The sequence below is a fragment of the Castor canadensis genome, chromosome 9, assembly GCF_047511655.1.
Source record: "Castor canadensis chromosome 9, mCasCan1.hap1v2, whole genome shotgun sequence".
Taxonomy (NCBI): Eukaryota; Metazoa; Chordata; class Mammalia; order Rodentia; family Castoridae; genus Castor; species Castor canadensis.
The window spans coordinates 23,109,931-23,132,321 of record NC_133394.1 but is presented as its reverse complement, the minus strand read 5'-3'; the positions used below and the strand labels follow the sequence as shown (position 1 = coordinate 23,132,321).

At 36.3% G+C, this 22,391-nt stretch overlaps 1 long non-coding RNA gene across 1 annotated transcript in view; it reads right to left on the bottom strand.

Annotated features, from left to right (window-relative positions):
- Positions 1-585: 585 nt before the first annotated feature.
- The window catches only part of LOC141410722 (uncharacterized), a 55,424-nt gene continuing 33,618 nt past the window's right edge, over positions 586-22,391 (bottom strand). Inside the window, exon 3 of the long non-coding RNA XR_012435512.1 lies at positions 586-5,187. This is a non-coding gene — a long non-coding RNA (uncharacterized lncRNA). The remainder of the gene's footprint in view (positions 5,188-22,391) is intronic.

The window sequence follows — 22,391 nt, the reverse complement described above, 5'->3', positions numbered from 1 at the left end:
TCTTCTAAATGACTCTTGAGGAGAAATGAAATTTTTGAGACTCTCAATTCTTGATTGACTGAGACCTTTATATCCCAACAATAGCTATTTGATACAGTCACTGGATAAAGCAAAAACTCTTCTGTTGATGTGTACAAGTGCCTGTGAGTTCAGTCAACCAAAAACTCCATTTGGTTGAATAGTCTTAGTGCTGGACAAGGTCTTATCCCAAGAGAATCCATCCTTTTGTAAGACAAGAGATAATGTTGGGTAACATTTTGTTAACATCTTTATGCAATAAAAAACCTCATCTGATAACTTGACAGGCAGAAGTGAAGGTAGATTTATATTTTATTTAATGAGTTCTACAGTTTCTCAAACAACCAAAGTAGCAATAATTGACAGAATGAACTACATTGTTTCAATCAAAAATAAAAACACACTAATGAAAGCATCAGTTCTATATTTCACAAAAATCTACAATGTGAGAGAAATAGAAATATGAATATTAAGGGAACTTATACATGCAGATTCAAAACTTTTGTGTATTAACAGCTTATGGAAGGCTAAGATAAAATCAAGTCCTTATTTGAACTGTTCATCAAATGATTTAATAAAGATTAGGCTGCTTTGTGATGAAGGGAGTGCTACATTTTGGGCTGAAAAATTCCTAGTTGGATGTGTGTGTGTGTGTTTGTGTGTATGTGTATGTGTGTGTGTGCATAAAAACCAACTAAAGAGAACTGTAAAAGTTATATGATAAGGAACTTTATTTACAAGGCTTTCAACATTTACAAAGCATCTAAAAGTCATTTTAATGGTTTAACATTATTAACATCTAGCCCCATGTCTTTCTCCAAATGTTCAAAAGATATATTGCTAAAATAATGAAATATTACACTGTTCTTAATGAGCTGAATGAAAGTGACTTTCTCCAACATTTTTGACTGTAACTGAATTTTGTTTATTCTTAATTGTCTCTTCTCTGAAGCTTTCCCTAACCCAACTTTCCCTAGCAGATTAATCACTAGCACATCTGCTTTTTCTTTTACTTGGGTATGTTTTTAACATGCATGCACCATCCTATGCTTAAATGTTTGCCTATCTCCCTTGCATCATGGTCTTTTCTGTGTCTCTAACACTGAGTATAGAGCCTGATGTAGACTATCAGCTCAAAATTGTTGAACTTGTGAGAAAACTGAGGCACAGGGAACAGTGGTTGTTTTTGTCAGATCATATGGCTCCTAAAAACAGTGCTTGTACTATAATTTAAATGATCTACCCTTAGTATATTGTCTCATATCACTCATAAATGTTAAATAAATTAACAAATCTATAGACTGATGAATCAATGGCTTCTGAGCACTTTCGTTTTCATCATCCTAATCAAATAACAAATACAGTATATATCTCTTTTACCCAGTCTTTGGGCTACTTGGAGTCAATGAGGCAAGTAACAGAGCAGTGTGGTTAAGTAAACATCAAAGACATCACACATTTTATATGTATTTGATTATTGTATTTTCATGGAGACATAGTTTATATTAATCTTCTAAACTTTTTCTAGTTGATTGATATGAGAGACAACTCTCTTACTAAGTTGAATATTGATCCTGTCAACACAGCTATCCTATGGTTGTTTAAAAAGTAATTCTCCTGGACATGAATCAGTCTATGCTTTAGGAAAAATTAAACAGCTTCTCTCTTGTTTTAAAAGCAAAGAGATAGCCTTTGTATTGAGTTGTATGCTGAGCAATTGCCCATTTCCCCTCAAGGCTGTAATATACTAGGAATATGTCATGTTTTAAAAACAAAGTAAAAACCCTCTTCCTTTGAATAGCCACAGGGCTTATACCCTCACACCAACCAGGTATCTGCATACATCAGCTTACCAGAAAGGCCTTTCCAGACCAATTTTTGCTAAAATAAGACCACTTTCTGACTTTCTTCCTCCATCATTCCTTTACCCTGCTTTTCTTATACTTATTCTCAACTAATCTATTTACTTTCTCATAGCTTATTATTACATACATGCTGTATGTATTTTATACATTCAATATTTCGAGTAATTAGTGGATAATATCATAGACACATCAGAGATTTTTAGGTAAATTTTAGACTAAAGTTTTAAAAGCTTTAGTGAAAAATTACACTTTGGTAAGAATATAATAGGTCACCTACTATATGCCATTGTTATTTTATAAGCATGACTTTAATAGTAAAAACAGTAGCTAATTAAGTACATTTGATGTGTCAGACACTGAGTAAATTACTTTATGTCTATCATGTAATTCTATGAGGCGGATTACTATATTTCATTGATTATTGAATTTACTATTTTTCATGGATTTAAAGATATGCATTTTTCACATTTAACGTCTTAGTACCTTTTTTTTTTTTTGGCAGCATTTGAGTTTCAACTCAGAAGCTTGTGGTTGGTGGGCAGCCACTGTACTACTTGAACCAAATTTCCAGCCCTTTAGTTATTTTTCAGCTAGGGTCTTGTGTTACTGCCCAGGCCATCCTCAGACTATGATCCTCCTACTTATCCTGCCATGTAGCTGGGATTACAGACATGAGCCACCACAACCAGCTACATTTTAACATCTTTAAATTATCAAAATTGAAGTCAGAACTAGCATTACATCAAAAATTTTATAATTTGATTACACAAATTTGGAAGATGTAGAAAGGAAAAAAATTGAAGAGAATGTTGAAATAAAATCATAAGCTTAGTTACTGTGTTTATCAATGTGCAACTTTTCACAAAGATCTCTAAGATATGAAAAAAGTTGTCAATAATATCGTTTATAATCTTTCTCTGATTTTTTAAGCAAAAATAAGAGTTAATTTCTTCCAAAATTTTTTTGTCATCATTCATATCAGACACAACATATAAAGCACTCTGTTTCCAGTGCTGGCGTGAGACTCTGCCATGTGCAAGGTGGCTGGATGAACCAGGATTAGGGGGTTCTTAGATTGTCTTTCAAGATAACAAGGTAAAAACCAGAACACATAGATAAGGATAGTTTCCAGATAGGATAACATAGTTAATTTCAGAAGTCCAAATTGAATAAAGGGGCCCACAGTGTTGGGTAGTAACAGAGTTGCTAGTAGACGGTAGGATTAGGGTTAAAGACAATAGGATTAGGGTTAAAGATAGGAATCAACTTTAACAGGACCAAACTGGGATTCTGACAAATTGATGCCAGCTAGGAATCAGGGCTTAAATCAGACTAGAGAAAATAGAAGAAGTAAGTCCAAATGGAGGATGAGTTTAAGTTTCTGAGACTGCAAACAGGTATTTGTACCTGTTTGTAAAAAGAAATATGAGTAATTTTTTAAGTGTGTGCTCAGCTGTGTGTCCCACAACTTCTGGTTTGGGGAACAAATAAGTTTCTGAGATACTGTCTGATTGACAGGGAAGGAATGGTGGTGACTACACTTGGGTGGATCCTCCTTGAGCACTAATAATTCTAATGACTACTGCAAAGCTAATGAAACAGAAAAACCTAAGACTCCACTGAGAGACCCATGTAATATCAAGCGTAATTTTTGATGAACATCTCCTCACAAATGTTAACACAATACACAACAGTCTTCTACTTGAGTCCCTCCAGGATCCAAATAACAGATTACCAGGTGCACAATAATTCCGATGATGACATTCTGCCAAGGCTTTCCTATTACAGTGCTACATTTGTGACACAGCAACACAGGAGGGTCATTTTCCACTACTTAGAAACCAGTCATTCAGTTTCAGAAAGAGATCTGCCTCAAAAATAAACAAATAAAGAGCCCCAACAACTTGTAAAATTGAAATGATAAGGTTAAAATGTTAATATGCATAAATATAATTAAGTCTATGAATACAAAGTCTTCCTTCTAGCTAAAAATATCTTAATAAACATAATCAACCCTTGGGAACCCCTACTGAACATTTCATTGAGTAAGAATAGGTGCTCATGAGAAACTGCTCTTAGTTTTGATCTTTTTTAAAAAATAAACAGCTTAGAAATTAACTGATTCATCTATACAGCGGTGGTGATTGAGGTAGCAAATTCAGCCTCAAATGTGAATATTTTAGCCTGACATCTCTATTTACCAGAAAAATGCTGATTTACCCATACTACTTAGCAGTAAAGCACTAAATTGGGGGGAAGATTGCTGCTACAATATTTGAAGTATTGACTATAGTTTTAAGCTGTTGTTTGGGGATATTTTTAGCATCTGACTGCAGCTAACACTTAAGGAATGTTTACTATTAGACAGTGAATGTTGAAAGACAGCAATTTGCTTTATTTCATTTAATCCATGTAGAACCCTTCTAAAGAAGTATTACTTTCTCTCATGTGACCGTTGGAGAAAGTTAAATTAAGAAAGTAAAGCAACTTATTCAAAGTCACACAATTATATGGGGACATCTGCCAGAGGATAAAGGGGGAAAAAAATGCAGTGTCTAGATTAAGCTAGTAAAATCCACATGCCTAATTCTTTTTCTTTTTTTTTTTGTAAGTAAACCCCAACTTGGCTGGTTGGCTGGGTTTTTTGTCTGGTTGGTTGATTTTTTGTTTTTCAAAATATGACTGAAGACCATAAGAGTTTGTGAACATAAAATCTTGACTCACAGTGAATCACAGTTACCAGGCAGTACTTTCATAAACGTAGAACCTGAATTGAATTTTTGCGTTGACAGGCTTACTTGCATTCTGCCTCTTGAGCTATAACGTAGTTGAAGTAAACGTGAAAAGAGGAGGAAGCTGTTATCCTAGAAGTTGAAGAGATGCAAGCAGCTAAGCTCATCCAGAATGTTCTGCTCGCGGAGGCAGACACGATCTCATCACGGAGAAGGGACATCAAGCTATTTGGCAATATGCCATTCAACATGGGAATTATGAACCTCCCTTGTTTTGATCCATGCTGACTTCTGATTATAATTTTGCTTCCTGAATATCACAACAGGAACAATTCCACTGACACAAGCGTTCTAGTTTGCTTGCCATTGCATTTCTTACTGGAGATGAATAAATCACAATTATGGAGGTGTGTCAGTTTCTACAAGAAGGAATATTATGGTTCTATTCCTAAAAGGCAGACCAGTTTTTAGTGTGCTAATGAAATAGCATTAAAATAAGAGGACCAAACTTCATTCATGGTGAATTCTGCAATCCAGTGAGCTCTGCACAGCACAACACCCTCAGAGCAACTCTGTTGGGAAAAAAAGGGTCCAAGGATAAGTTCATTTTCAAAACTCATTGTTTCTTGCTACCAAAACTATCTCTACTCTAATTTACTCTTCCAAACCTCTTATAAATTTCGAAAGCAATAAAACAGCAACCAAACTTAAAGAGAATAATGTACACCAATAAACTTTAATAAATATGCCTAATATATGAAGCAAAATTCTTTCAGCTAAATCTCAGGCATACTGTGGTGTAGTAGTGTTTTAGTAGCTTCTGGAACTTCAGTAATTGTGCTCTTTAAACGACAATTATCCAGTACTGTTATGATGGGGGGTACTTACTCAATTGCACAATAAAAAGAACCAGAGCTGTTTGCCAAAATGGCTAATCCTAGAGCTGGAACTGGGAATACACAAGATGAGACAGAAGCAACTTCTATGCCAGAATGAGAGGAAATGCTCAGAGGACAGAAGGATGGGGGCATATCACAGGAGAAAACTTGAAAGCGTTCCTAATGGCCAAAGCTGGAACAATTTGAGCAACAGAACAAATGATAGCATCAGAGAATAGCACAAAATGTAAAATAAATACCCCATGTCCATGCCAACACAAATAAATGACTGAATATATGAACCAAGGGGGAGAAGAAAAAACTAATCATTCTTACACAAAATTTCAAATAACTTTTGTAACTATTCCCCCTTCCAGGAGGTAGAGCTTAACCTGCTGCCAATTTTGAGTATGAGCTATACTTAATGACTTGTTTCCAACGGGCAGGGTGTAGATACAAGGAAAAGACATAGTTTAACCGCAGAGAAATCTGGCAAACACTTGGCCCAGGTGTCTAAGATTAGCATCATCAGTAGTAAATCATGGTGACAGCATGTAGCTTTGGTAGGACGTGATAAGAATTCACCTCTATAGCTTTCTTCCCCAAACCCAACACCCCAATTAAACCATGAGAAAAACAGGAGACCAATCTACATTGAGAAATATTTTACAAAATACTCCTGAAAACTGGCAAGGTCATAAAGAAAGACAGAGTAATTGTCACATAATGGAGGAGAATTAAGGACAGATGGTGATAAGTGCAATGTGGTGTCTTGGAGGGCATCCTGGAACAGGAAGCAAATATTAGGGGGGCGAAAAACCCTAGTGAAATCTGAGTAAAGTCTGGAGTTCAGTAAATAGCACTGTACCTATGTTGTTTTCTTAGTTGTGACATTGGCCCATGGGAATGTAAAATGCTAACCTTAGGGGAACTGGGTGAAAGGTATTCTCAAAGTCTCTCTGCCGTCTTTGCAATTTTCTATAAATCAGTAAGTATTCAAAAATTTTAAATTTATTTAAAAGAATTACTGCTTTCTTCATATTGTGGTACTAAATGCTTCTTAAAAGGTATATCATGGAAAATCTGCATCAGATGGATTGCATTATTTCTAATTGTTCTGGGGCAGTCACTCTCTTTGAAAAGATTCAGATTTATGCAGTGTTGAAATTCAATTTGATGCCACATCAAACCCTCTGCACTTCAGATCTTGCCCGACACAAGCTCTCTGAGCTCCATTATAATAGCAGGAGTCTGTATAGATTTGGATCCTTAGTTCCTAGGAAAGGCTAAACCTAGAAATAAAAATAAATAGATAACAAACGAAGGAAAACAAGATCAATGAAATCATTTTGTCCCTATAGACACTCAGCACAGTTTGGAAGGAAAGGAACAAAGCATGTTTTGAAAGGTCATCCCATCAGAATCAAGTCTGGGATGAAAAATTTTTTATTCACTCGATAAACTATTCAATAAAAAAAATATTGCCTGGCCATCATGAGGTAACTAATCCAGAAACAGAGAGAAAGGATAAAGTTTCTGTTATCATCTAAAAGGAACTCACAATTTAGGGGAAAAGACAGACCAAGGAAGAGAGAATTAATACATGCTCATAAAAGCTAGAAGTGCTGATTCCTTCCTATGTCTGAGCCTGGAAAAATACGGTGGATGCTGCTTCAACACATTACCTATTCCTGTACTGTTAGTTAGTGGCTAAGAGTTCAGGTACCATTCTGGATCTATGGAAAAAGAAATGGGTCTTTTTTTCACATTGAAAAGCTACTTCAAAATACTTTATCCCTTTTTAAAAAAGGATTATTACTTAACAGTGATTTCTCTGTTTCCTTCAACTATTGTTCCTGTGCTGCCATCTGGCCTGTATTAATTAACCATTTTTGCAGCAAGTCACTATAGCGACCTAACAGTATAGGCTTATCCTTAAAAAGAACATTTATGATTCCTAACGGTTTCTAAATACAACACCTGCATAAGAGAAGAATACAGTTTTACCAATATTATACAGATTTTTACCTCCTTTACCTTTGCAATCTGTACATAACGTATCATCTGACCAGTAAACCATGAGTACCATCTAGGGTTGTTTTTCTAATGAATCAATTTTATTGAGGAATAAAACACTGTCAGTCTACTTTTCAACACAAATGGATAAACTGATATAACCACCACAATAATACTGATAGAGAACATTTTTCCATTTACACTAAAAAGTTCCTTCCTGCTTCCACCTTCAGTCTAGGCAACCACTTTATAAACTTGTATATTCTGGGAAGGAAGGCAGAGAGGCTGGGCAAGATTAACCATGAAAGAAATTTAGGAAAAATGTCATGAAAATCCAGAAAAGACCTGAAGTCTTTGTGGGGTATTGTAGTCTGACATCTAAAAAACAGATGAGTTAGAAGAGGGTGACAAGGAGTCTTGCACTGCATTACAATTCCAAAAAAGTCACATCTAGGCCAAGGGGGTGTCCTCAAAGTCGTTTCCCATTGGAGGAGTCCTGTGTCTCTCAGGAATGGGGCTGACTGTGTATATCCTCAGTGTCCACCCACTGCCAGGGTGCTGGATTCCACTGTGGCATTACCACAACAAGTTATGTCCATTCATCTGCTGCTGGACATTGGAGCTGTTTCCAATTTGACACTATTTATGGATAAAGCTGCTGAGGACATTTGCATAATGATCTTTGTGTAAACATAAGTTTTTATTTCTCTTAGTTAAGTATATAAAAGTGGGATTGTTGGAGCATCTGAGAGACGGTCCGTAAGAATCAGTCATTTTCATCCTTAACTGTTTGAGTCATTATATATTTTACAAGATTAGCAGTTGCCCGTATTTTCAACATACGGTGTTACTGGTCTTTTTAGTTTTAGCTGTTCTAGTGGGTGAATAACAGTATCTCATTGTGGTTTTAATTTATCTTTTCCTGATGACTAGTGATGAGAGGCACTAGTACACAAGCTTATTGTTCGCCTCCTTCTAAGATTCCTGACTCTCATCCCATATAACATCAATGGAAATCATTTAAATTAAGCTTAGGCATAAATGAGGCACTGAGGTTAATCTGTTAAGTACAACTCCTGGGGACAATTCCTCTGCTTTTTCAGATATAAATGCAAAGTATTTTCTCCCAATCTGTGGCTTGACTTTTCATTTGCTAGGACTTTGTAATAAACACAATCCTAGACAACAAGCCACTGGCAAAATAAAAGTAGCTTATATTTAATATACCCTATGAATGAGGAACCCACCATTACTACTTGTAAACCAAATTTACATCTTACTAAGGCACCATTCTCCAAAGAATTTTTTTATAATCTGTTCATCTCAGTGAGAGGTTCCTAATAGAAAAGTAACAGGTTGATTTAGTGTAGACTTGAGGGGGAATCTTTGAATGTGACATAAATCTCATATCATGAAATGAGAACCTGATTATTGCTGGGGTTTAAACTCAGGGCCTCACCCTTGCTGTGTAGGTACTCTTACCACTAAGGCCACTATGCAAACCCCCCAGATCTGATTATTTTCTTAAGCAGTTAAAGCAACTATAATTTTTAATAATCACAAATAGTATAATGTAGTTTCTTCTTATTGAACAGCTGGTGAAAATCATGAGCCAGGTAGAAGGCTAAGATAATTGTTTCTGCTCTGAAATAGATGGTTCCCATTCTTTCCCTGTCCAGTTTCTGCTGCTTCAACATTGTATATGTTAAACTGACCTTTGCAGGATATTGTTCAAATGGAATAGCACACTTATCCCTATTTGTAGGAATTGTTCAGTCACTGGATTTGAAATTACTGAGGTTTTACTCAGTGATTAAAAAGAAGTCCACAGTAATGAGAGTTGACAGGGGTTTTTTTCACATCTAAAAGCCTTTAGAAATACCTGATGCTCTGTGCTCATTACAGGTATGGCTTCTCCTTCTTGTGTGGTGCATCATGCCTGTGTGCATGAAGAGCCTCCTTGTTCACATGGTACATTGAAACCCCTGGCCTTCCTTAGATGGTGAATGTAACTTTCTAATTTCTTTTTTTATTTTTTTTATTAATCATATGCTTGGGTCATTTCTCCCCCCTGTCCCCACCCCCGCCCTTACCACCCACTCTGCTCCCTCACTCTCCCCCCGACCCCCTCAACACCCAGCAGAAACTATTTTGCCCTTATCTCTAATTTTGTTGAAGAGAGAGTATAAGCAATAATAGGAAGGACCAAGGGTTTTTGCTGGTTGAGATAAGGATAGCTATACAGGGCATTGACTCACATTGATTTCCTGTATGTGTGTTTTACCTTCTAGGTTAATTCTTTTTGATCTAACCTTTTATCTAGTTCCTGGTCCCCTTCCCTTATTGCTCGCAGTTGCTTTTAAGGTATCTGCTTTAGTTTCTCTGCATTAAGGGCAACAAATGCTAACTAATTTTTTAGGTGTCTTACCTATCCTCATATCTCCCTTGTGTGTTCTCACTTTTATCTTGTGATCAAAGTTCAATCCCCTTGTGTTTGCCCTTGATCTAATGTCCGCATATGAGGGAGAACATACGATTTTTGGTCTTTTGGGCCAGGCTAACCTCACTCAGAATGATGTTCTCCAATACCATCCATTTACCAGCAAATGATAACATTTTGTTCTTCTTCATGGCTGCATAAAATTCCATTGTGTATAGATACCACATTTTCTTGATCCATTTGTCAGTAGTGGGGATCTTAGCTGTTTCCATAACTTGGCTATTGTGAATAGTGCCGCAATAAACATGGGTGTGCAGGTGCCTCTGGAGTAAGCTGTGTCACAGTCTTTTGGGTATATCCCCAAGAGTGGTGTTGCTGGATCATATGGTAGATCAATGTTTAGCTTTATAAGAAGCCTCCAAATTTTTTTCCAGAGTGGTTGTACTAGTTTACATTCCCACCAATAGTGTAAGAGGGTTCCTTTTTCCCCGCATCCTTGCCAACACCTGTTGGTGGTGGTGTTGCTAATGATGGCTATTCTAACAGGGGTGAGGTGGAGTCTTAGTGTGGTTTTAATTTGCATTTCCTTTATTGCTAGAGATGGTGAGCATTTTTTCATGTGTTTTTTGGCCATTTGAATTTCTTCTTTAGAGAAAGTTCTGTTTAGTTCACTTGCCCATTTCTTTATTGGCTCACTAGTTTTGGGAGAATTTAGTTTTTTAAGTTCCCTATATATTCTGGTTATCAGTCCTTTCTCTGATGTGTAGCTGGCAAATATTTTCTCCCACTCTGTGGGTGTTCTCTTCAGTTTAGAGACCACTTCTTTTGTTGAGCAGAAGCCTTTTAGTTTTATGAAGTCCCATTTATCTATGCTATCTCTTAGTTGCTGTGCTGCTGGGGTTTTGTTGAGAAAGTTCTTACCTATACCTACTAACTCCAAAGTATTTCCTACTCTTTCCTGTACCAACTTTAGAGTTTGGGGTCTGATATTAAGATCCTTGATACAATTTGAGTTAATATTGCTATAGAGTGATATACATGAATCTAGTTTCAGTTTTTTGCAGAGACTGCTAACCAGTTTTCCCAGCAGTTTTTGTGGAAGAGGCTGCTTTTTCTCCATCGTATATTTTTAGTTCCTTTGTCAAAGACAAGTTGGTTATAGTTGTGTGGCTTCATATCCGGGTCCTCTATTCTGTTCCACTGGTCTTCATGTCTGTTTTTGTGCCAGTACCGTGCTGTTTTTATTGTTATTGCTTTGTAATATAGTTTGAAGTCAGGTATCGTGATACCTCCAGCATTGTTCTTTTGACTGAGTATTGCCTTGGCTATTCATGGGCTCTTGTGTTTCCAAATAAATTTAACGGTAGATTTTTTTTAATCTCTTTAATGAATATCATTGGAATTTTGATGGGGATTGCATTAAACATGTAGATTACTTTTGGGAGTATAGACATTTTTACTATGTTGATTCTACCAATCCATGAGCATGGGAGATCTCTCCACTTTCTATAGTCTTCCTCAATCTCTTTCTTCAGAAGTTGATAATTTCCTTGTAGAGGTCATTCACATCTTTTGTTAGGTTTACACCTAGGTATTTGATGTTTTTTGAGGCTATTGTAAATGGAATTGTTTTCATATATTTTTTCTCAGTTTGTTCATTATGAGTGTATAGAAATGCTAATGATTTTTCTATGTTGATTTTATATCCTGCTACCTTGCTGTAGCTATTGATAGTGTCTAGGAGCTTCTCAGTAGAGTTTTTTTGGGTCTTTAAGTTATAGGATCATGTCATCTGCAAATAGGGATATTTGACAGTTTCTTTACCTATTTGTATTCTTTTTATTCCTTCTTCTTGCCTAATTGCTCTGGCTAGGAGTTCCAGTACTATGTTGAATAGGAGTGGAGATAGTGGGCATCCTTGTCTAGTCCTGATTGTAGAGGGATGCCTTCAGTTTTCTCCATTAAGTATAATGCTGGCTGTAGGTTTGTCATATATAGCATTTATAATGTTGAGGTACTTTCCTTCTATTCCTAGTTTTCTTAGAGCTTTTATCATGAAATGGTGTTGGATCTTAACAAAGGCTTTTTCTGCATCTATTGAGATGATCAAGTGGTTTTTGTCTTTTCTTCTGTTAATGTGGTTTATTACATTTATTGATTTTCATATGTTGAACCACCCCTGCATTCCTGGGATGAAGCTTACTTGGTCGTGCTGAATTTTTTTGATGTGTTGTTAAATTCGGTTTGCCATTATTTTGTTGAGGATTTTTGCATCAATGTTCATTAAGGAGATTGGCTTATAGTTCTCCTTTTTGGAGGTGTCTTTGCCTGGTTTTGGGACAAGTGTAATACTGGCTTCATAAAATGTGTTAGGCAGTTTTCCTTCCCTCTCTATTTCATGTAACAGTTTAAGGAGGGTTGGTATTAGTTCTTCTTTAAAGGTCTGGTAGAATTCAGTAGAGAATCCATCAGGTCCTGGACTTTTCTTTTTGGGGAGACTCTTGATTGCTGCTTCAATTTCCTTTTGTGTTATAGATCTATTCAGGTGATTAATTTCCTTTTGGTTCAGTTTTGGATGATCATATGTATCTAGAAATCTGTCCATTTCTTTAAGATTTTCAAATTTATTTGAATATAGGTTCTCGAAGTAGTCTCTGATGATTTCCTGGACTTCCATGGTGTTTGTTGTTATATCCCCTTTTGCATTCCTGATTCTACTAATTTGGGTTTTTTCTCTCCTCATTTTGGTCAGGTTTGCTAGGGGTCTATCAATCTTGTTTATTTTTTCAAAGAACCATCTTTTTGTTTCATTAATTCTTTGTATTTTTTTTATTTCTATTTTGTTGATTTCATTTTCATTGACTTCCAGGAACTTTTTAATTTCCTCTTTTATTTCCTCATGACCTATTGTTCATTAAGTAATGAGTTATTCAGTTTCCAGCTGTTTGCATGTTTTTTTGTCTTTACTTTTGTTGTTGAGTTCTGGTTTTATTGCATTGTGATCAGATAGTATGCATGGTATAATTTCTATTTTCTTATATTTGCTGAGGCTTGGTTTGTGCCCTAGGATATGATCTGTTTTGGAGAAGGTTTCATGGGCTGCTGAGAAGAATGTATATTGTGTAGAAGTTGGATGAAATGTTCTGTAGACATCAAGTAGGTCCATTTGATCTATTGTATATTTTAGATCTTGAATTTCTTTATTGATTTTTTTGTTTGGATGACCTATCTATTGATGATAATAGGATGTTAAAGTCTCACACAACCACTGTGTTGGAGTTAATATATGCTTTTAGGTCTTTCAGGGTATGTTTGATGAAATTGAGTGATTGACATTGGGTGCATATAGGTTGATAATTATTATTACCTTTTGGTCTATTTCCCCTTTTACTAGTATGGAATGTCCTTCTTTATCTCGTTTGATCAATGTAGGTTTGAAGTCTACTTTGTCAGAGATAAGTATTGCTACTCCTGCCTGTTTTGGGGGGCCATTGGCTTGGTAAATCTTCTTCCAGTCTTTCATCCTAAGCCTATGCTTATTTCTGTCGGTGAGATGGGTCTCCTGTAAGCAACAAATTGTTGGATCTTCCTTTTTAATACATTTCATCAAACGATGCCTTTTGATGGGTGAATTAAGTCCATTAACATTAAGTGTTAGTATTGATAGGTATGTGGTGATTCCTGTCATTTAGTTGTCTTAGTTGTTTGAAGGTTTGATTGTGTGTACCTAAGTTGAGGTTACTGTCTACTTTCTTGCTTTTTCTTTTCCTGTAGTTTGGTGCTGCCTGTCCTTTCATTGTTATGTTCAGTTTCACTTTCTATGTGCAGAATCCCTTAATGAATCTTTTGTAGTGCTGGCTTTGTGGTCACATATTGTTTTAGTTTCTGCTTATCATGGAAGACTTTTATTGCTCCATCTATTTTGAATGATGGTTTTTCTGGGTAGAGTATCCTGGGGTTGAAGTTATTTTCATTCAGTGCCTTGAAGATCTTACCCCACGCTCTTTTTGCTTTTAATGTTTCTGTTGAGAAGTCTGCTGTGATTTTGATGGGTTTACCTTTTTATGTTATTTGTTTTTTCTCTCTTACAGCCTTCAATATTCTTTCCCTAGTTTCTGAACTTGTTGTTTTAATGATGATATGCCGTGGGGTAGTTCTATTTTGATCTGGTCTGTTTGGTGTTCTGGAGGCCTCTTTCATCTGTATGGGAATATCTGTCTCTAGATTTGGGAAATTTTCTGTTATTATTTTGTTGAATATATTACACATTCCATTTGCTTGTACCTCTTCTCCTTCTTTGATGCCCATTATTCTCAAGTTTTGTCTTTTGATGAAGTCAGTGAGTTCTTGCATTTTTTTTCCACAAGTCTTGAGTTGTTTAATTAATAGTTATTTGGTTTTTCCTTTAATTACCATTTCATCCGAGTTCTGAGATTCTGTCTTCTGTTTGTTCTATTCTGCTGGATTGGCTTTCCGTTTTGTTTTGCAATGCTATTTCATTCTTTTTTCTGAGGTTTTCCATATCCTGGGTTGTTTCCTCTTTAATGTTGTCGATTTTTGTCCCGAGTTCATTTATCTCTCTATTAATTGTGTTCTCTGTTTCACTTTGGTGTTTATACAGTGATTCCATGGTTTCCTTTATTTCTTCTTTTGCATTTTCAAGTTCTCTATTTTTGTTGTCTTGGAATTTCTTGAGTATCTCCTGTACATTTTGGTTGACCATATCGAGTATCATCTCTATAAAATTCTTATTGAGTACCTGTAGTATTTCTTCTTTTAGATTATTCTTGTGGGCTTCACTGGGTTCTTTGGCATAGTTTATCTTCATTTGTTGGAGTCTAATCTGAGTATCTGTTTTCTTTATTTCCTTCTGGTTCTTGTACTAATTTTTTGCTGTGGGGAAACTGGTTTCCCTGTTTTTTCTGTCTTCCTGTCATTGCCCTTGATGTTGTTATTTTCCCTGTACTGTGTGCAATTAAATATTTTCTGGCTTGTAATAATAGCACTAGTGATATTTAGAAAGGAAGGTTGAGAGGGGATGGAAAGCAAAGAAGTTAAAGGAAGAAGGAAAAACAAATAAACCAGTAGAAAAAAACAAAACAAAGAAACAAACAAAAAAGTTTCAAAGATATAAACAGGGAGAGGCAGTGTACTAATCAACTGTAAGCTGAAAAGGCATTAGAGAGACAGAAAGAAGATTGAAAATAAAAAATAAAAAGAATAAAGATAAGAATAAAAATAAAAAATAAGCAAATGAAAGAAAAATATGTATATAAAAATAAAATAAAATAGATAAAAAATAAAAAAATAACTAAAATAAAAATTTTAAAAATATCTCCAAGTTCAAATACAATGAAGTTTCAGAATTAATAATTTTGGTGCTCATCCCTCAGCCTCCAATCCTGGAGATCGTGCCTCAGATGTTGTTCTGTAGTTGTTTCATCAAAGGGGAAACATAAAATAGAACAAAAACACACAAAACAAAACAAAAAACCCACAAAGCATCCCAAGTTCAAATGCAATACAATTTCAGTAAGTTTTTCAGCATGCAGGCGTAGTTCAGTTGTTTTCTCATCAAAGGTAGGGAGAGAGAAAAAAAAGAGTCTGGAGACAGTTTTGAGAATGGCTATCTGCGGCTATGGCTTGCCTGCCCACTGCTGTCAGCCTGCTGTTGCTGGAGGCGTTATTTATGCAGATCTCAGGAGTGAGCTTAACATTCCCCTGGCCCTGCAGGCTTTGTTTACTCATAGTTCTCCTGTGCGTGAGCCTCTGCTATGAGCTTTCCCCTTTCCAAGCACACTGGGGGAGGTGACACTGCACCCGCTTTCTCAGGTTGGTGTGTTTATTTACAGCTCATGTGGGAAGTGGGTCTTCCCCCTCTCCTGTGGAGTTTTCCTGCCTCTGCCACTCTCACAAGCTTTCCTACTCCTGGTTGCTGGGTGCACGCCCCCGACTCCTGCCTTCTCTGGCCAGGCCCGGCTTTTTATTTACAGTTCTGTGGGGGATTCCCCTCCCCCCCTTCGGTGCTCAGGGTGCCCCACCCTTTTTGCAATGTGTCTTTATTGTTCTTATTGCTTATTACTCAGTTTCTCTTTTTTCCCTGAGTGGGGGTTGGTCTGTCCAAGGGGCTGTGCTGATCTGGCCCAGGGTTGTCTGTGGAAGTACTGCGTAACACTTAGCTCACCTGTGGTCCACGTCTTCCCAAGCCATCTAGGTGTGGCATCTGGCAGCCCAGTGGCCCTCCTGGTTTCTCCATTCAACGTGAAGTGGAGATGCTCTGTGCAGTATGGAGGTGTGGAGGGTCAAAGGTTTGCCTCTTCTCGGTGGTCTTGCCTGCAAGGTGTGTCTCCGGCATCTCTCTAAGATTTCACTTTAGAAGGCATGCTTTCTGCTTCCTCCCTCTAGCTGCCATCTTGGAATCTTCTAATTTCTTATAATACTAACACAGTTTGCTTGTTGGAAAGAGACATAACTTCACTACAATTTCTATATAATGTTCTAAGCTAACTCTTTTAATATCTCCTTCACTGAAGTGCATATTGTTCAACCACTTTACATACAATGCCTCAAAATTTATTAGCCTGTTAATAGTCCAGGAAGTGTCTTATCAGGAGAATAGAAGGAAAAGGGAAGAAAGATGGAAAGAAAGGGATGAACAGAACAGGAAGAATGAGTGAAAAGGGATACATATTTATTGAGTTTCTAATAAGTGCAGTTAAATGTTTTACTTATGTTCTCTGTGATGAAAGAGTAGCAAATCAATCTGGAGAAAATAACCCCAAGAAAGTTGTAAGCTGTCACTTTAGGACTATATATTACTTTAACCTTACATCACCTAGCTATGACACTTCATCAGTTTGCAAGAACATTCAGCTGCTAAAAACAGAGTTCTAACCAGAGAGACTTTAACACATATTGAAAGTGCAATAGAAGTAAACAGTTGATGTCATCAGTTTGGGAGGTCAATACTAGTGTTGAACTATCAAGAGTCTCTTGACCTTTTTTTTCAAGGGTCCCAGGATAGTTGCCATTATGCCTACCATTCATTCCCACTTCAGAATGAGAAAGGGAAAGGAAAAAGGGGAAAGAACATGCTTCCCAACCAAAGCAGCCCCTTAAAGAGTTGTCCCAGAGGCCCCGCTCAGTGAATGGGAATCATAGCTCATTGGCCACTTAATTTCAGGGAGTCTTGGAAATCTAATTTTAAACTGAGCATATTACTATAGCTAAAAATATAAGATTTGTTTCTCAATAATAATGGAGTTCATATGGAGTAGAAAACTAGCAATCTTCACAGTCTTCTTCCCTTCACAATTCAAGATCTTAAAAAGAACAACTTTTAATTACTGTTGTCTATTTGATCACTTTTAATTCACTTTGCAATACACCTAGCTCCTGTCTCCACTAATTCTTCACAAATGTCTATATTTAATCCCGTCAGAATAGTGCATGCTTTTATCTGTAACATTTATCTATAATTAAAGTCCTTTGTGTAAAATGTCTTCCTTGCTTTACAGTAAGTTGTGGTGATTACCACCACTGTCAGGCTACTCCTGCTTAGTCTCCTTTTGTGTCTTCTCAGCTCTCTAACCTTATTCCTATGTGCTCTTCCTGGCAATATCATTCACACCTATGACATAAATTTTAATCTGACCTGTCTTCCACCTATGCTTTCTTTTAAATCTCAGATCCTGAATTGCTAATCTTTTTACATGCTTACTTGAATTTCCAACTACATGCTAAACACTTCTGTTTGGGAATCTTACAGAAAATCAAAGTATAGATGGTCAACTAGAACTTTCCATACTCTTTTATTTCACTGAAATTTTTCCATATGTCCTACCTCAGCTAAGGTTGCAGAATTAATAATAAAAAGAAGAAAAGACAAAACCAGAAAATTATTAATCCCTTATTAGAGGCCATTGTAAAATATTTTTATGCCCCATCTCATTTCCTTGCCACTATATTCTTTAAAAAGGTAGTTTAATATATCCAGCTTACAAATGAGGAAACTGAGACTTGCAAAAATAATTGATAATTAAGACCAAAGAGATGGTAAATGGTACTCTTTCCTACACTTGAGTCCAAAAATGATTATTTTAGGTTCTCATTTTTAATTCTGTTAACATATCTGACAGAACTTTGCTACATACTTATGTACCTGCCATGAGAAGGCGATTTCTTCTACCTGAACCCTCACAAAATTCAGCAGAGTATACCTTATATAAACCGGTCTAAATAGCCATCTATCCTACAGTCATTACTTTAATGGAGGATCTAAGTCTTTATTGCACACATTCTACCACTTGAGCCAGTCCACCAGCCCAAAACTTCCAACAGTACTTTTTTGTTTTGCTTTTTGTGGTATAGGGGGTTGAACTCAGCCTTGTGTTTGCTAGGCAGGCACTCTACCACTTGAGCCATGCTGCCAGCTTGTCTTAGCATTTCTTATCCGTCTCCATACCAGTGCTACCAGGTTTTGTTTCATCGTTCTCTACCTCCCACCAAAAGAGATGTTAGTAAAACTAAATTCTGACCATGTTAGCACCTTGGTTGTATTCCTTCAATGGCTGTTTACTACATGCATGCAGAAGAAAGGCCAGATACTCAGTAGGGTGAAATAGTGGCATGGCCAGCCTCATGCCTGCTTCTCCCTCAAATCATCCTGTGGTTCAGTGTGAAGAGCTACTTGACGACTCCATGTCCTTGTAGATGCAGGTTCCCTGAAGGCCCTCTCCTCAGCCTGTCCCATAATTCCTCTCCAGCCTTTGAGAGTTGGGTGACACATCACCCCCTCTGGGAATGCTCCAGCTCTTTCAGGCAGGCATAGTGCCTCATTCAAGGTTAGCAGTCATTTGTGACTATATTTAAAAATGTGTAATGCCCTATGCAGGACAGACTGAAGGTGCCATATTAATAGATATTAATACATGTATTAATGTTAATGATATTCACTAATATTAATTATTATATATTAATATAGAGAGAGATGGTAGATGGAGATATATATATAGTTACAGTGATAGTTATTTTCTGTAACCTGAATTGTTCATGACATTTCTTCTTCCTCATAATTAGCATAAAATAATGATATAGGCTAACCCAGATTGTATAAGATTATAAGATGTTAGTGGCAAAAGAAAGAAAGTATTATGTCTTTTGACCATACTCTGGAGGAAGGAGCGTTATATTACACCAACTATATCCAAAGACAAATAATGAAAGAAAGCAAGGGATATCTTCTAAATACAAACACCTTTCTCCTTTCTTACTCTGCACTACATTGAATACTTGCTTCTGATTTTCTAGGTATTTATCAACTTTGCTGAAGTAGCAAACAACTCCAAGTTTCAACACATATGTTTTTCCCATATGTAACTGAATTTCTGTTCTAGGCAGAGGCTCTACTCCGTGGTTTCCTCCTCCAAGGACCCAAAGTGAAATACCAGCCACCATCTGTGAGTGGACTATGAGCTTGAAAGCAAGTTGTCTCTATAATCACAATCCATATTCTGTCACATCTACTCATGTCTCCCTCAGCAAGTCACATAGTCAAGCCTGACAGTAGTGCAGACAGTGGAAAAGCATAGGAAATTTGTATGGCAAGGATGAGATATAATCTTCTTCTATGGGATTTTTCAATGAACCTCACTCAGTTCACTTGATTTTTAATCTTTCTCTGTAGACAGAATACCACAGTGGAAAGAGAACTCACCAGAAGTCAGGGGTTAAACATCTATCTCTTGATCAACTCACTTGACCTCATTGAAGTTTTGTTTCTTGATTTATAAAATGAAAGAATAAATCTAAAAAACACTTTCCTAAAAGGCCACCCAAGTTTTCTGTGACACTTTCTCTTTTTATCATGATCAGGAAGGAAATGTAAAATACAAAACAAAATAAACAAAAAAGTAGGCTCTATTTATAAGGCTTGGTTCAAACATATCATGTCACAAACATAAATCCTTTCATATTTTATTGGGTTTCTGTGGTTCTTGCTGATATTTTCCTAACACATGATAGAATAACCAATTTCTTTTTCTCTAACAAATGAACATGTCACTCATAGGTACTCATGTCTATTAAGAGTCTTTCTGTGTCAAATAACAGAAAATCCAACTCATACTGTTGTTTTTAAATGAAGATGATTTATGAGTTAAGAGAACTTTTAAAGTCTAGAAAGAGGTCAGACTTCAGGTATGGCTGGATTTGATGACTAAATCATGTCAACAAGAATATGTCAGCTTAATCCCAAAACTGGCTTTTCTGTTGGTCACAGCTGCAACTGGAGTAATGCATGCTTTTACTTCCAGTTCAATAGGAGAGGGTTTGCCACCCCAACTATTGATCATAAGATCTGTAAAGTACTAAGAATGGAATATGTGTGCCAAGTTCCCATCTGTGAGCAAATCACAGTCAAAAGAATATGAATTTGCTATTTGCCTTCTTCCTACTTTGCCCCATGGTTTTTCCCAATGGGAACAGAGTAAATGCCAGAAAAGGGATCAATCAAGTGAACAAGTAAAAGTCAGAGACTGAAGATGAAAATTTTCTTACTGCATTGTAAATTCTGTCAGTGTTAAGGAATATACTGCTGTCATATAAAGAAGTAAAACATACAATAAAGAACATGCCATTTTAATATATCCCTGAGAATATTTTATATTTCTAATAGAAAACATGAAAACTAATTCTATCCTGGATTTTATAAGCTTCTAATGTGTTTACCTCCTTAGAGTACTTACGTTCAGGAAAGTTAAATTTTCTAATTTTTAAGGGTTCTTAAAAATCTTTCAGATAAAAATATCTCACTGTAAATGATAAGTATTTATGGTGAGTAAAATATAACCACATAGCTCTACTGTTATCCCTAGGGGTCACCCCTAATTGCTTTACATTGATTCACATTGATTCGAGATCTTAAGTAAGCCACTGCTTATTTTAATTTTTTCTTAATGTAAACATAATTTTCTTTTACATGGAACAGACATAGGAGACATAGAAGAAGGGATCCCTAGGTGAAAACACATTGCATACCCCAAATACCAATTCTGTTTTTGTCTCTTCTCTTTTTCTTTCTTTTTTTTTTCAAATAAATAACTTGTTATTATTCCCAGAGGAGTCCTTGGAAAAAACAGGCCATAAGGGTAGTATGGGGAAAAGCTAACCAGGAGGGTAATTCTCAGCTTCTGGAGAATCAGGTGATACAGATGTGCCTTCAATCTTTTGTATGAAATAGTAGGCATTCCTAGAGCACTGGCTGCAGTTATTCCAAGGAAAATGCCAAAATGTATTCAAAACACAAATATAAGTGATTTTTGAATTATCTGTTTTTGTTCCTGTCCAATAGCTTGGAAAAATGAGTCAACTGCATGTGAACTTCTCACGCACAGCTAGACAGAATATAGCCTCCTCTGAATTATTCATGCCAATTATGAGGAAGAAGAAATGTCATGAATAAATTAAGTTTACAGATGAACGAAAATATCTGTAATTCCATGGCACATTGTATTTCTCCTTGAGATAGACTGTTTCCAAATATATTATGATTATTCGTAATGGAGATTTAGAAGCACCCCGTGATAAGAAAATTGAGGCAAGCACTAGACATATAGAAATTATGAAGACACAGTTGGGAATCTAAAGGAATTTAGAATCTTACAGAAGACAGATAAAAATACTGAGGTTTACAGAACAGTAAGATAATTGCTATGACAATTGCTACAGGGACACAGAAGGAAAGGAATTGCTTAGAAGAATGAAGAAATTCCAGGAGTAAGTAATATATGAGCTGAATGTTAGAGGATGAAGTATCTAGACAGCAGATGAGGAAAAGCATAAGCAACCACCATGAGTGAAACAAGGAGACCCCAGGCTTGCCAAGAAAACTTAGCTATTTCTTTGAGCTGTAGCAAGTCCTGGTAGAAGTCTGGGCCTGGATACTATGACAACCTTTATTGGTATCACAATTAGTTATGCCAGTTAATATTAGAGTACCATACAAAGAACTGAACACTTGAGGACTTATTTTTTTAAAGCATAGATCTCTGGATGCCACACCTGACCAATAAACATGAAAACAGGATTCGGCCTCAAGAACCTTTTTACAAAATTATTTAGATATTTTAAATGTTCACTAAAATTTGCAGAATTACTGATCTATGACATCTAATACATATTATACTCACCAAGAAAGACTTAAGAGATGCAAATGCCTGGTCTCCATAATAGACATTGTAACCCAAACATCAGTGCATTTTAATAGTTCCCAAGTGATTCTATTGCACAATTTCAAAACCACTTTTCTTTTTGCTGACACAGGTATCCAGTGATTTTTTTTAACTATGGCATTGCCCATTTCATCAGATACTAAAATCCACTTTTACTAGCATCAAAATAATGACAATCTGGTTTTTCCGTTTGTACTTATCAATGATTTGAA